Genomic DNA, 16666 nt, shown 5'->3' with positions numbered 1-16666 from the left:
TAATGCAAAAGAAGAAATTAGCGGCTAAATTATTGTGCAAAAATGTCCCTACGGAAATAGTTAATTTTAGTGGTGGAAACTGGAATAGCGTTTTCATCGGAGTGTTTATGTTGGTAGCAACTCATTGGAACTTGAGCAGAACTTTGGACTTGATTTTTATCTTCCCTGTTTATTCAATGATTCGGGGATTTGAGTTTTTTTTTCCTCTGTCAAATTCCGATTTGAATTTTGTATTCCAAAGAGTGATGCAGTCCAATGAGAAATGAGGCAGGAGATCCTAGGAGAACACTGTACCAAAGTTGGTGTCCGATGATGTTGTCCCATATCCTTAATTAAGCTGGATATTACTGAATGTAAGGAGATAGAGATCACCGGAACATAACAGAAATAGCTAATGGGTTGTTTAAAAGTCAGGAGTTGTTTTTTTTGATCTTGTGATGTCTTTCTAACTGTTTTGATTGATTCTTTGTTGCATCCATATCGTGGAGTTGATCTCAGTGTAACCCAGATGCTGGAATGTAAACCGGTGCACCATGCTTGAAATTTATTCAGTTGACACTTGGTATTTTGCCCTTCACGGACATTTTGTGATACAGTTCATTTTTGTATGTTAAATTGTGTGAAAAGCTTGTGATCTGGAGTACAATTTAATGTAGCTCTCTCATTTCTCCATTTCGCGATAGTGCTCTGTAACATTGCCTTCAGAATTTAAAGACCAATGGTAGAATCAGTGTTCAACATTTTCCATTTTGTATGCACAATGTGCACTTGTTATCATTGAGAAACCAAGGGAGAGCTGTTCATTTAAATGAAAAGCACAAAGGGAGAGGGAGGCAGTAGCTTCCATCAGGAGATAAGCGAATGCAGCAGCAGAACAATGGTAATTGGTCAACACTTGGTATAGTTGCTGCCATTATCCAGTAATGACTCATAATCATTGGGATTCTCGAGCCTCACATCCAGCTACTCATGGCCACACTGCTTGCGAGGCACTCTGTCCCCACCAAGCTATGCGGTCATTTATTGTTGCAGAAAAGCCAATGGAGGGCAGGGGTTTGTGATAGGTTCCCAGCTCACAACCCAAATAGATTTTTTTTCCCTAAGTTTGGGGAGCCATGAGTGTATGCAGTACAGGGCTGAGAGCCCTATCATCAATCTGCAGGGTGCTACTGTAAATCTCATTCCCAGGTCACTTTCTTATTTTTTACAAACCGTTGATTAGGCCGTAGCTGGTGTATCATGTATGTTCTTGGTGCCATTACCAGAGAAAGGATATAATCGTGTGGATAACGTGCAGAGGGAACTCACTGGGGTGTTGCCTGGATCAGAGTATTTAAATTGTAAGGTGAGATTGGAGAGGCTCTGTTTGCTTTCATTGAAGCAGACACTGAAGGAGGACCAGATAGAGGTGTACAAAATTATAAACTTGTGGGGTGGTGGGTAGTTAACAAAGAATTTTTTTCTTGATGGCAGAGATCAAAGGGTTCAGGTTTGAAATAAGGTGTAAGAAATTTACAGGAATCTGAGGAGGAAAATTCTTTTCACCCAGAAGTTGATTGAACTTGTGTAAGGTGGTGGTGGGAGGCAAAAACTCTCACTATATTAGAGAAGCATTTGGAGGAAGATGTGAATTGCCACGGCATAGTGAACTACAGACCTTCTATTGGAATATGAGATTCGATGATAGTCAGCACCAACATAATGGGTCAAAGGCCTGTTTCTGTTCTCTGAGACTGACTGTTTTAATGCTAAGACCGCCACTTAATGTTATATGTGCATCACCATAACAATTTGAATATTGATCTTTCTTGTAGAAATGCTGGTGGAAAAGTGTTGGCAACATTTATTGCTGTGCATGCTTTAAGAACGGTATGTGGGGGGAGAAACCAAGTAAATTGTACAGAATAATTAAAGGCCATTATGCTGGAACTTGTTGGGAAATGTTGGCATTGTGCCTTAACAGTTCCACTCCTGGGTCCTATCAAGTTCGGGAATCTCCAGCTTTAGCTATCTCATGTCTGCATTTCATTGTTGAACTCCATAGTTTGGTTCCCAGTACTGGAATCTGTTCGCTGAACCAGTGACAACAAAGAACTGGTATGAGAAAAATGAGTCTGTTTGCTTCAGTGGAGAGGAGTATTTGCAATGGACAAGATTAATTATTAAATCATATTACATACAGCCAAAGGGCAATTAGAAGTTACATTTTCTTGAGTTTGTGTGTTTTTATTTAGTTTTATTTATCGTTCAAATATTTAAATTAATTATTATTTTATTTAATACCTGAATAATAGATATAACATTTATGACAGGTTGGCTGTTTAACTATGCTTGGGTGCATGACTTAGCCAGCTGTCAAGTGTTTTCAGGTAGGGCATGTTCTGGCCCACCGGCGTGACTATTATATCACTTGAAGTTCTGCTGCTAAGAGTCTTGGCATTTAATGTTGGGGCAGCTTAAAGGAGTTACAAGTGCTGATAGATTGCTACAGCATCGCCTCTGGTACATTATCAAAAAGCATCTAAGCCAGAAAAGATTTTCTGTTTGGAAAACAGAACACTGGAAGAACCCAGTGGGCCAACCATCACCTGTGGAGGCAAAAGGTATAAGTCATTGTTTAAGCTCCTGAGGGTGAAGAGGAAAGGTTCCTGCTACATTATGCTATGAGGGAGGGGTGGAATAGAGGCTGGTAGCTAGGAGAAAGATCAGGACATGACTAGATTTGGCTCTTTCCATACTTGATAATTGCAGATCAGCAGTTCCAACTAAAATCTGAGTCGTCTGTGACTTGGAAGAAATGGTGGGCAATTAATTGTGTAATTATCAGCATATCAAGTACCACTGAGTTCCACTTTTTATCTTTGAGAACTACTCACTGCTCTGGAGTCATCCTGGAGTACAAAGTATTCTCGGTGACTCCTTAAAGCCTCCTTTTGTGCCAAGTGAAGGCAAGGCCGGAGGAAGGAATAGGACTGCATGAGATGTCACTACTTGGTAGCCTTTTCAGCATTTTCCCTTTAAAAAATCCTCCTATCTTGAACTTAACAATCATATTCTGTCCTATATTACAATTAAACCCAACTCTATTGCTACATGCAGTTGCAAACTGTTCTGTCCTATTGGATACTTTCCAAACAAAAAAGGCCTTTCTATCATGTAAATAACTGCCCCATCCCAAGGCCTTGAAAATGCTGTCATCTCTCCAAATCAATGTTGATCTTTCTTGTGAATTAAATCTAACGTCATTATAACACTGCAGTAATCCCAATCAGTCATAACAAACATTTTATAGTGGTTGTGAACGTGGCATTCATTATTTTCTAGACCTTTTGACATGGTTGACCACCTCATCCAATTCCAAAGCTTATTTTTGTTGTCCAATTGGTTCCACTCTGTAGCCAGATAATCTTGATTAATTACCCTCTTTCTATCATGGCATTAATGCAACTGATCTTTCAGGGTTTCCCTGGTCGCCATTTCCTCTGTCTCCATGTTTTCCTTATTTCTATCTACTGCCCCTTAGCAATATCATCTAAAGAAGATCATGATATTCGACCCATATGTACATGAATTTCCTTGTCATAACCATTTAACACTTGACTTTCCCTGTACTGAGGAAAGAAGGTTGGGGAAGACACCTGAAATGGAATAAGAGAAATGAAGGGTTTTTGGGAGAGTTGGAGGGTCTGCAAGATGGATTCAAGCAGTCTGAAGTTTCAAAGTGTGGTCATTGTTAAACTGAGAGCTAGTATTGTTCAATGAGCATAAGTGTGATGGAGATAAGAATGGCAGCAGAGTTTGTAAATGTTCTTATTGTTGAGAATGGGCAATGAAAGGCTAAATACTGGAATACTAATCTTAGCTTGAGTACAAGCACAGAAAAGTGGTTCAGAATCACGTTTAATATTACTGGCATATGTCGTGAAATTTGTTGACTTTGCAGCAGCAGTACAATGTGCTTTATGATAATAAAAGGGAAAGAAAACTGAATTACTATATACTGTTAATGTTAAATAAGTAGTGCAAAAATAGAAATAAAAAAGTAGTGAGGTAGTGTTCATGGGTTCAATGTCCATTCAGAAATTGGATGGCAGAGGGGAAGAAGCTGTTTCTGAATTGTTGAGTGTGTGCCTTTAGGTTTCTGTACCTCCTTCCTGATGGTAGCAATGAGAAGAGGGCATGACCTGGGTGACAGAGGACTTAATGATGGATGCTGCCTTTTTGAGACATCGCTGCTTGAAGATGTCTTGGAGGCTTGTGCTCCTGATGGAGCTGACTAAGTTTACAACTCTCTGCAGCTCACCCCCATCATACCAGGATGGTGATGCAGCCAGCTAGAATGCCCAATGTACGTTGGTAGAAATTTTCGAGTGTTTTTGGTGACATAGCAAATCTTCTCAAACTCCTAAGGAAGTATAGCCACTGTTGTGCCTTCTTTGTAGCTGCATCAATATATTGGGTCCAGGATAGATCCTCAGAGATATTGACACCTAGGAACTTGAAATTGTTCACTCTTTCCACTTCTGCTCCCTCTGAGGGCTGGTGAGTCAGTCTTAGATGAGCTTCACACTAGTCTGGCAATGAGGCAGGAGCAGGACAGGGAAAGAAAGTGGAAATAGTGATGCTAGCAGACAGATTCAGCTGATTTAATGTCCGTAGGGAAATATAAGGAGATAGAATTTGACATCACACTTAACACAAATGGAGATGGTGGTGGTTGGTTATGTTCATTCATTCAAACTCAGGGTATCACTTGCAGGAGTTCCTCAGAGGAGTGTCTCGGGCCCAAAAAGCTTTAACTTAATCGACATCTGAAGTGGATGCATTCCCTGATGACTAGGCAATGTTAAATTCCACTCACAACTGAACAAATGAAGCAATGCATGCTTGCATGCCGTGAGACTGACATAACCTTCAGGCATGGGCTGGTAATTAGAAATGGTTTACGCCACAAGAGAGTCAGGTAATGACCATTTCCAACAAGAGACTGTTTAACCTCCTTGATATTCAATAACAGCATTGTTGCCAGGATCCCTTTGCAAAGGGGGTTAATTTTGACCAGAAATTCAAATTGACTAGTCATATCAGTCTTGTGATTATGAGAGCAAGAAAGCAGCTGGGTTTCCACTGGTGAGTGATTTGTCTTCTGATGCTCAAGTCTTTCCATCATTTGCAAGCCAAGCCAGGAACGTAATGGACTATTCGCCACCTGTGTGGATGAGTACAGCTGTAGGAACACACACGCAACTCAGCACCATGCAGGACAAGCCAGTCTGCCTGATTGGCATGTTTCGGTAATATTCATCCTTTATATCACTGATACACAGTGTGTGTGAAATATGAAATACAATAGAGCGATATACCTACCACAATATCACCTTCCACACACACAGTTTCTTATCAAGAAGCTCAAGGGATTTGGGCGCATGGCAACTTTATGCTATCTGATCTGGAAATATTGTTGTCCCTTCATTGTTGTTGCGTTTAAATCCTGGAACATCCGTCCAACAACATTGTGGAAGTAGCAAAGCACATCACAGAAATGGGCAGTTTCCATGCTGACTCCCTGTATGACACCAAGAAGGACTTCAGTTCAAGGGGATAGATGCTTAGCACTGGCTTCCTGAGGCCAACAGAGGATGGGCAATTAACTCTGGTCTAATTCCCCAAAGTGACAACAAAGGAATGTAAAATGTAGATACATGTAGTCCAGGTGATTATGTGACAATGATTGGATAAGCAACATAGATGTAGATGGAAATGGTAGGGTGCCCAAATTCCATGAAAAGCTGCAAGGGGAATCATGCAGACTAGGTTTAATCAATGCCATTTATGAATTTGTTTGGTTGACCTACAAGTTTGGATTGTCTTTGTTAGAAACAATTTGAGTTAATTACTAGGAATGAAGTGATTTTGCTCTTGTGACTGTGATGGATATTTTAAAGAAAGCTTTATGATTACTACCGTGTTTTATTACATTTTGCTTGTATTTTCTATCCTAATATTAGGAATTGTCAGTCGATATGCTTCTTGTTCAGCTTTCATATCTAACATGCGTTTCCCCTTTATCTCTCCAGACTTGCTCTAATTTCACAGCAAAATCAAGCTGTGTTTTGGAATTGCCTATTTAAAGTACCAGTCATATACAAATTGGTTCACTTCACTGAATTTAACACCATTTTGAACCTTGCAACAAGAGCTTCCTACATTATTCCAATTGGTAGATGAAAATTTTACACTTTTCATTTTTTTTAAAATTCTGTTTTCTTTCTGCCTGTTTTCCTCAGAGCTTTTCCTGCTCCTTCTGAAGGCAAGTGTAGCACATGAGATGTGCTTCACAGTCAGAAAAGTGTAACCTGATCAAAGGACAGTAGAATTTCAAAATAATGGAAAACAGGAAGAGGACTCAAGATAGAAAATAGTCATGTTTGCATGATGTGACATCTAATAAATAATTTACTTCGTGCTGTCTGGAAATAAAAATTCCTGTGAGCTCTGATGTTTCTTCGCAAAAGGAGTGTTCCTCCATGTGTACAGGGAAGAGGATAAAGGCAGTAATCCCTGACCAGATTGTTGTTCAAATGTTGACAATGTACAATTCCAGGTGTTTCTGATCCCCATCAGAGAACTTCATGCGCTGATAAATAATGCCATATGGTATACTTTATTTGCATATGAATTTAAATTCCATTGTGTAAGTTTGATGCATGATCTACCTTGTGTGAAGAAAAATAGATTTTAATGTCGAAGGAGGAGAACTGTTGTGACCAATTAGAATTCTGTTTCAGATACAGATTTATTTATCACTTGTAATTGAAAAATGCAGTGTCTTTTGCATTAACAACTGACACCCCCCCCCCCCCCCCCCCCGGATGTGCTGGGGCAGCCCGCAAGTGCCTCCACGCATTCCAGCCCAGCATACCATGGCCACAATATTCAGCAGAACAACACTGTCAGCAGCAACAAAACCATGAGCAAAATAACCCCCTTTCCCATCACCCCACCCATTCATACACACGGAGAAGCCTCTAACACCAGGACAGGCTGCCTTCAGGCTTCCAGGCCCTGGCCCCAGACTCACGGGCTCAGAGACATTGAGCTTCCGGTCCCTGGCCCAGGCACGCAGACTAAGGTCATGGGATTGATCTTTCTGCCTCCTCCCTATTTTTTAACTCCAAAACATTACACTAAGGAAAAGACTAAGAGTTCAAAATGTGAGTCTAACTTTGCCTTTTACAGTGCTGTGCAAAAGTCATTGGCACCCTAGAATTTTTATATAAATTTTGTCTTGGGTTTTGTTTTGTCTTCTGCACTAGTGTCAGTAGAAAGGAGCATATTTTAGATTTCCAAACATTGATTTTCCAAAAACAATTTGTATTTTGTTAAAGGAAGTAACATATTAAGTAATAGATCACTTTTCAAATAAAACTTGATGACTTTGTTGGTACATGGCCCAGTGCATGATTAAACAAAGATACCAACCAGGTGCTAATGATAATCATCATGCATTGAATGAACAAAACTTGTTAACTGAAACAGAAATGGGTGTAGAAGGAATCAAAGTGTGTGAAGGACAACCAAACGAAAGGTGAGGGTGTGGCAGATGTGACAGTTTAACCTTCAAATCATCAATTCTGACAACATGGCAAGAGTGAGCATACCAACCAGACACAAGGTCTCTACCAAGCAGAAATTTCACAGCGAGAGTTTCAAGATGAACTGTCCCAAGCTCTTTTGAAGAAACACAAAGAAATGGGCAAGGTTGAAGGCCTCATCAACAGCATTTCTGGTCCTTTTATTACAAATGAGTAAGAAAGCCTCAACCGCAATTAAATCTTTAGACCTGAATGGGGCAATTTAAAACTTTTATACAGTGCAAGTATGGATGGTAGTTATATACTATGTTGTGTATAAGGTGAGATACAATTTATATTGAGTTGGAGTTTATAGCTAAGCAGGGAGAAGTGCAGATTAAGTCCTGACGAAGGGTCTCGGCCTGAAACGTCGACAGCGCTTCTCCCTATAGATGCTGCCTGACCTGCTGCGTTCCACCAGCATTTTGTGAGTGCAGATTAATGCTCTCTTTGAAACTGCAACTGCACTTTTTCTTTTTTTTTTCTTTTCCCTGTACAGTCCATTTATTTTTGTCCACCTGACATGCTCTCTCTGTGTCCTACTTTGTTGCATTTTCTGAAAGTTTCACGTTTCGGCCTGCATTGGTTTGGTGCATGTGAGCCTCTGCCACAACGGGAACACAGTTTGTTCAGCCAGGCAGGTTTCTATTTAGATGCTGCAAATTTGTTCACTCTCATTTTCATTCGTGACTGCAACTCAATTGTGTCTCCATCTGCTGTTTCCATTGATATAGCAATTTCAACTGCTCTTTTAAATGTAAGTTCTTCAGTTAGGAGCCGTTTTTGAATGCTTTTTTTTCAAGATCCAGCAAACTAAATGATCCCCCAGTGTATCATTGAGCCCATCACTGAACTGACAATGCTCAGACGACTTCTTCAATTCACAAACGTATGCTAAAATGGGCTCCCTTTCCTTTTGATGTCACTCAGGAAACCTAATGTATTATGCAATCAACAGTGGTTTCAGTTCTAAATGTTCCTGCAGTCCTTTCATGACATTAGCAGAACTCACTTCAGCCGGTTTGGTTGGAGCACTCAGACTATATGCCTTTAAACCCAATGCGCTCAGCAAAATTGATACTTGTTTCTTATTGGCTTTTTAATTTGCTTCAAAATACTGTTCAGTTAGCTCTGTATACATGAGCCAGTTACCCATTCAGCAATCAAATGTGTCTAGTCTTCTGATGTAGCCAGCCATTTCTGCTCTTTTTTATTTATTATCTATTATCTATTATCACCTGGTACTCTGTTTATGAACCTGTGAATTTATCAGTTTTCTGCCTTATTTAACTCTTCAACAGGTGGGTAATTGTCTTGGGTTCATTCTAAAAATACCTCATTGCCACTGTTATATTTTGTAGCTCCAAAACATTAAACTAATTTAAAGGAAAAGACTGAAGGTTCAAAATGCAAGTCTTAATTTTGTTTTTTACTTTAAGCGTGGTGCACATGCATCACGTGGTAAAGTCATGATGTTTGCAATTCAAGTGTTTTTGCATATAACCAATGTGAATTACAGTATAGAAACAACAAAGGATACTTAATCAAACAAGATTACTCAGATATTACTGAAATATTAAATACACAGCTCTCCCCAGGATTCACTGATCAAGAGTGTGACTTTCGGGCCTCCACCCCGGGACTCTCCAATGACGGGTTTAACCTTTGGGCCTAGACCTATGGACTGCACGGATCTCTGCCTCCTGTGACCTGTGTGGCGGGGAGGGTGGAGGTGGGTCGGTCACTGGCCCTTGAGACACCCACCCATACTAATCTCTGGTCTTGGATTTGGAGATGACTGATCATATTGGCGCCTGCCAAATTGACGTCTGGGTTTGATGACCTTAGACTGTGGATTCTGGACAGTAGCTCCTGCATTGATTCATCATTATTGCCCCGACCTCTTAACTTTCCCTCAGCCCTGACCCTGAATCCTAACCTGACCCTTAACTCTGGTGCTGTCCCCAAAATCAACACTACAAACCTGAAAAAATTAAGTCGGAGCCACAACATCATTTTTAAATGGAGTTCTGGTGGAATCATAGAGTTGTGTGGCACACAGAGGCCTTTTAAACCATCCTGTTTTTACCCTGTGATCCCACAAACTGTTCTCTCAAGTGCCTGTCCGTTCTCTTTTAAAGACACTGATTTGGTTTCTTTCTCATGCCCTTCATGCTTGTGACTTACAAATCTTAATAACTATTTTATTTAACAAAGAACCTTTGTACCTCCTTTATATCTTTAGTCCAGAATTTAAATTTATGTAATTTTTTTCCAAACATACTTCTCTATAAAAATTAAAGTGCCATTTGTCTCCCTATTCAGTCATCAGTTACCTTTCAGTCTGTTTCTATTCCCCTCTCTTTTTATCACCCTCCAAGTTCCCTGTCATTCATAAATTTGTAAATTTTATCTTGTGCACAGATCAAAATTAAGGGTGGATATTTAAAACAAGAGCATTGACCCAAAAACCAGAAGCCTAAATGGATAAATAATGCAGTAACTTCTCGCTCCAAAGTCATTCGTCAATCTACAGGCTACTAATCAAACGTGGTGTAAAAGATCTCCAGCATCACTCAAAACTCAGCATAGTCCAGGGCAAAGCAACCCGCTTGATCTCCATTTTCAGCATGCACTCTCTCCACAACTCGTGTACCACCAGACACAGCAGATCACCAAGGATTTCTATAAAATCTTGCAAAAGCACAGTCTAAAAGAAGAGGAAAGTATTTTACAAAGTACAAAGAGATACCACCACCTCCAGGTTTACTCCTAAGCTGCACAACATTTTCTTTTAATTATTTTTGCTGTCTTGTAACGTGTGGCTATTTACAATATTACACTTGGTGTTGAGAGGTACAGTAATCTTTTTGGGCAGGTAATAAATGCTAAGACACAGAACAGCAATTCTTTGCCTAAAGAGGGATGCAAGGTGGATTTGGCTGCAATTGATTATTATGCAGTTTGCAGAAACTGATAGCAACAAATGTCCTCTTGGGCCACTTTTCTCTTTTAAGTGCTGTCTGAAATTGATGAAAATTGATATTGCAGATTAGTTCTCTGTTTACAGTGGGTTCTTACAGATGATTTTCTTTTGTTGAAGAGCTGTTTATGCAGTCCAGCATGTTTGAACTCTGGATACCTTTGGATTTACTTGGATTAGTTTAACTTCATGAATAAATCCTCAAACATCTCGAGTCGGTAATTGTGTGCTTGAATTTACACTAGAAAATTCAAGCTGCGTGTGAACCCATGTGCCTTGTAGGGTTTGTGATGTTGCATTGATGTGAGTTTTATACACTCCCAAAGCAATTTCATTTCAGCTTGGCTGTAAGAGACTGTAGAGCCAATTAAAATTCTCTTCTAGTTCAAATAACCTCCTGCAGATATCTGCAGTTCTTGTATAATCCATGGACTGGTTAAGGACATTCTTTCCTTATTTATTTAAAAAAAACACAGTGAAGTTTAATATTTCAGGCATTTAATTCAATAAATTTCAAAGCTTTTTTTTCCCATTTGGAACCTGTTGTCTATTTTCCCTTGCAATTTAAAATTCTGACTTTGTAATGCCACAGGGACTTTTTATTGTTTATTTAGTTCATATAGAATGGAGCTGTTGATGAATGCAGTACTGAGTTTTTTTTTGATGCTTTGATTAGGAAGGTTATGATAATCCTATCCTAACATTGTGTAGTTGATTTTTATCATCTTGCTGCCTAATGTGAGATCATGAAAAAACTTGAAAAGACTTAACAATTCTCTAATGGCCAACTATTCTTATGCAGCCTTGGCAAGATGCAAGTGAAAGGAAATGGCATTGGCACTTGGAAGATTCAGCAACTCTGGGTGTGTTGAAACATCTTGGCAGTTTGGGTCCAGTGATGGAGAGAGAGTATCTACTATTTGGATATTTGTATTCTCTTCCCTAAAGGTTTGTGAGATGAGAACTACAAACCAACCTGGACAAATAATGCAGAGTGTGCTTGTGCCATGTGCTAATCAACTAGTTAATATTTACCTGGTAATATCTCAGTGGTCGTTCTTGGTTGTTACCAGTTTAGGTTCAATCTCTTCGATTATTTTAGCAGGTAGATGGTGTAGCCACATTATTCAGATATTATTTTGAAATTGAGGGCTGGCACAATGTCACCACGATGGATTATTTGATCTTAACTTTGGCTGCTACCTGTGTGGAATTTATATCAATTCTCTGTGACTACATGGGTTTTGCCTGGTTCTGCTTTTTCCTCCCGTATCTCGGGGATGTGGTAGTTGGTAGGTTAACTAGCTACTGTAAAATAGTATAGATGACTAGTGGAGTTGATGTGGAGAAATATTGGAGCGGTGAGACTACCTGAGAGCTGGCATAGATAAGATGAGCTGAATGTCCTCACAAGGAAATGTCAGTAAGGAAACATATTAAGTATTTGTTCTACTCTGGATGTACAATTTTCCCAGCTACCAAAAATAGAAAAGGGTAGGAACTCATTGGTGTTTGGTATTGTGAAACAGCTGTTATTTATTATTTCTGTTTTTCATCTACTGGTTCATTACAATCAAATCATTCTCTTCTCTGATATTCACATGCACATTTCTAGCATGGTCCATTGAAAACTAATTAGTAGCATAAATTCCAGCACACAAATATCCACTGCTTTAAAGTTCAGGAATCCAACGGTCATGTTTAACTTTAGTGAGATCATCAAACAACAACTTGCACATAAAATACTTGCATCTGAAAATATACTATGATCCCAAAAACAAGAGCAGGTTTTCTCACAAGAATGGAATCACCATCTGTGTGTATATACAGCAATGCCATACAGCTAAAATGAAATCACCTGTAACTTCAAACAAAACAATGTGATTTATGAAACCAGATTGTCATGTACAAAATTAAACCCCTCCCTACCCCATCTTCCTCATGACAACCTGTTCCATATTGAAATTCCTTTCTGTCCTAGGATCTTGCAAATTAAGACTACAATCAGTGCTAAGCAAACTCAAAAAGTTTTAAGGTGGGTAAGTCAGCTGATGGACCACACCCAGAGTCCTGAGAGAAGTTACTGAAGAGATAATGGATGCATTGGTCCTGATCTGTCAAGAATCATCTGATTCTGGTATGGTCCCTGAGGACTGGAAGATTGCAAATGTCACTCCACTCTTAAATAAGGAAGGAAGGCAAAAGAAAGGAAATTATAGGCCTGTTAGCCTAACTGCAGTGGCTGGGAGAATGTTGGAGTCTATTATTAAGGATGAGGTTTCGAGGTACTTGGAGACTAATCATTAAAATAAGTCAAGGTCAGCATGATTCTGTAAAGGGAAATCTTACCTGACAAATCTGTTTTGAGTTCTTCGAGGAAGTAATAAGCAGGGTGGACAAAGGAGAGGCAGTGGATGTCATTTACTTGGATTTTCAGAAGGCATTTGATAAGGTGCCACACGTGAGGCTGCTTAACAAGATAAAATCCTATGGCATTACAGGAAGGATGCTGGCATGGATAACAGAATGGCTGACAGCCAAGAGGCAGCAAAGGGGAATTAGAGGGCATTTTCTGGTTAGCTGCCAGTGACTAGTGGTGTTCCTCAGGGGTCAGTATTAGAACTGCTGCTTTTCATATTGTTTGTCAGTGATTTAGATAATGGAATTGATGGCTTTGTGGTAATGTTTGCAAATGATACGGAAATAGGTGGAGGGGTAGGTAGTGCTGAGGAAGCAATGAAATTGCAGAAGGACTAATGGGCAAATAAGTGGCAGATGGAATATAGTGTTGGGAAATGCATGATAATGCATTTTGGTAAAAGGAACAATAATGCAGACTATTTGGACTATTTAAATGGGGAGAAGGTTCAAACATCAGAGGTGCAGAGAAGGACTTCAGAGTCCTCGTTCAAGACTCCCAGAAGGTTAATTTACAAGTTGAGTCTGTGGTAAAGAAGGCAAATGTAATGTTGGCGTTTATTTTAAGGGGAATAGAATATAGAAACAAGGAGATCACGCTGATTCTTTATAAGATACTAGTCAGGCTGCACTTGGAGTATTGTCAACAGTTTTTGGAAACATCTTAGAAAGAATGTGTTGTCATTGAAGAGGAGGTTTATGAGGATGATTCCAGGAATGAAGGGGTTAACATATGCGGCGTGTTTGGCAGCTTGGGTCTGTACTCATTGGAATTTAAAAGAATGCAGTGATCTCAATGAAACCTACCAAATGTTGAAAGGATTAGGTAGGGTGGATGTAGAGTGGATGTTTCCTGTGGTGGAGGTAGAAACATAGAAAATAGGTGCAGGAGTAGGCCATTCGGCCCTTCGAGCCTGCACCGCCACTCAGTATGATCATGGCTGATCATCCAACTCAGAACCCTGTACCTGCTTTCTCTCCATACCCCCGATCCCTTTAGCCACAAGGGCCATATCTAACTTCCTCTTAAATATAGCCAATGAACCGGCCTCAACTGTTTTCAGTGGCAGAGAATTCCACAGATTCACCACTCTCTGTGTGAAGAAGTTTTTCCTCATCTCGGTCCTAAAAGGCTTCCCCTTTATCCTTAAACTGTGACCCCTCGTTCTGGACTTCCCCAACATCAGAAACAATCTTCCTGCATCTAGCCTGTCCAACCCCTTTAGAATTTTATATGTTTCAATAAGATCCCCCCTCAATCTTCTAAATTCCAGTGAGTATAAGCCTAGTGGATCCAGTCTTTCTTCATATGAAAGTCCTGCCATCCCAGGAATCAATCTGGTGAACCTTCTCTGTACTCCCTCTATGGCAAGAATGTCTTTCCTCAGATTAGGGGACCAAAACTGCACACAATATTCTAGGTGCGGTCTCACCAAGGCCTTGTACAACTGCAGTAGAACCTCCCTGCTCCTGTACTCAAATCCTTTTGCTATGAATGTCAACATACCATTTGCCTTTTTCACCGCCTGCTGTGTCTGCATGCCCAGCTTCAACGACTGGTGTACAATGACACCCAGGTCTCATTGCATCTCCCCTTTTCCTAATCGGCCACCGTTCAGATAATAATCTGTTTTCTTGTTCTTGCAACCAAAGTGGATAACCTCACATTTATCCACATTAAATTGCATCTGCCATGAATTTGCCCAGTCACCTAACCTATCCAAGTCACCCTGCATCCTCTTAGCATCCTCCTCACAGCTAACACCGCCGCCCAGCTTCGTGTCATCCGCAAACTTGGAGATGCTGCATTTAATTCCCTCGTCTAAATCATTAATATATATTGTAAACAACTGGGGTTCCAGCACTGAGCCTTGCGGTACCCCACTAGTCACTGCCTGCCATTTTGAAAAGGTCCCATTTACTCCCACTCTTTGCTTCTTGTCTGCCAACCACTTCTCTATCCACATCAATACCATACCCACAATACCATGTGCTTTAAGTTTGCACACTCCAGGTATCCAGAACTAGAGGGCACAGTCTCAAAATTGAGAGGTGACATTTTAGAATAGAGGTAAGGAGGAATATTTTTTAGCCAAAGAGTAGTAAAGCTATCGAATGCTCTGCCACAGCCTGTGGTGGAGGCCAATTCTGTGTGTATATTTAAGCCTGGAGCTGATCATTTCCTGATCAGTCAGGGCATCAAAGGATATAGCAAGAAGGCAGGTGTATGGAGTTGAGTGTGATCTGGGATCAGCCATGGTGGAATGGTGGAGCAGACTCAATGGGCAGAATGGACTAATTCTGCTCCTATGTCTTATGGTCTTATTCAGATGGGCTGCTTGAAACTTTCAGTACTTCTAAACTGCTTGGGCTCTTTGGATTAAAGCCAGTGGAACAGCAGTTATTTCCATTCTGATAATCTCTTGATGTTCAGAAGGTTTCAGTTGAACCACAACTCATGTTGAACACATTTGATTTTCTTTGGACTACAGTTAACTTCATTCCTCTGTTTGTTTGTTATCAGAGCTTGCATAATTTTCACAGAGCTAACTGGTCATGCTCAGTAGTGCTCAGCTTGATTGTTGAGGATGATGTGATGCTTCTTGGTCTAGTCCTATATGCATGATCTGTACGTGATCCCAGATCCATTCTGTGTGCTCTCTCTCATTTCCTGTTATGCCACTGGCATTTAGGGCAGCAATGAAGGTCGTCCAGCTCTGCCCATCTTTGGTTATCTTCTGTATTGCCCCAAGTCTGGTTCTGAGTCTTTATCTCTGCCTCTGTGGTACAGTGCTAAGTTGTCTTTGGTCTCCCACGTTTCCTCTGCGCTTCAGGGGTCCAGTGAAGTGCTGTCTTGATGATGGAGTTGGCCTCTCTTCTCATCACGTGTCCAATTCATCTCCAGTGTTTCCTTCCGATGGTTGTGGCCATGTCCTCTTGGTAACACTGAAGGAGTAGGGTGTGATTGGAGATCTTTCTTGGCCAGAAAATATGGAGAACCTTCTGGAAGCTAATGTTGTGTAATGACGCCAACTTGGCAACTTTGTTCACTGTTGTGCACTCGTACAAGAGTGTGGACAGAATACGGCTCTGGTATGGCTTCACCCTGGTGCGGATGCAGTACTTGGTGGATCTCCATTTGTTACCCATTCCATGTGGTGGACTTGACAATGCCTCACCTCATTTGAGGACAATTGAGGGAGGGCAGTAAATGGTTGCTTTGCCCATGATGGTCTGTTCATAAAGAATAAATGAAAGGAAGTTCTTGAAGATGTAGAGGCTCTGTAACTATTATTTATTTATAATGATGATTTATTGCACATTTTGTTGTCATTTGCACACTGGTTGTACATCCAATTGGTCCAGTCTTTCATTGATTCTATAATGGTTATTGGATTTATTATGTATGCCTACAAAAAAATGAATCTCAGGGTTGTATATGGTGACATAGATGTACTTTGATAATACATTTACTTTGAGCAATTAACATATTAAGCAATTTGAAGAAATCGTGACCTGCTGACGAGGCAACAAAAGGTTAATCTAACATGGAAAAACAAAATGCTGGGATGTGTTAAAATAAGCACTGAAATAACGAGAAAAGTGATAGTGAATTCCATGCAAGTGGTCC

The 16666-nt window shown here is 40.2% G+C and overlaps 1 protein-coding gene across 4 annotated transcripts in view; it reads left to right on the top strand.

Annotated features, from left to right (window-relative positions):
* The window catches only part of LOC140738810 (plexin-B2-like), a 242601-nt gene that overhangs the window by 12122 nt on the left and 213813 nt on the right, over positions 1-16666 (top strand). The window lies entirely within an intron of this gene.

The sequence above is a fragment of the Hemitrygon akajei genome, chromosome 14, assembly GCF_048418815.1.
Source record: "Hemitrygon akajei chromosome 14, sHemAka1.3, whole genome shotgun sequence".
In the NCBI taxonomy this organism is placed as follows: domain Eukaryota; kingdom Metazoa; phylum Chordata; class Chondrichthyes; order Myliobatiformes; family Dasyatidae; genus Hemitrygon; species Hemitrygon akajei.
The sequence above is the reverse complement of the archived record's forward strand: the minus strand, read 5'-3'. Positions and strand labels throughout refer to the sequence as shown.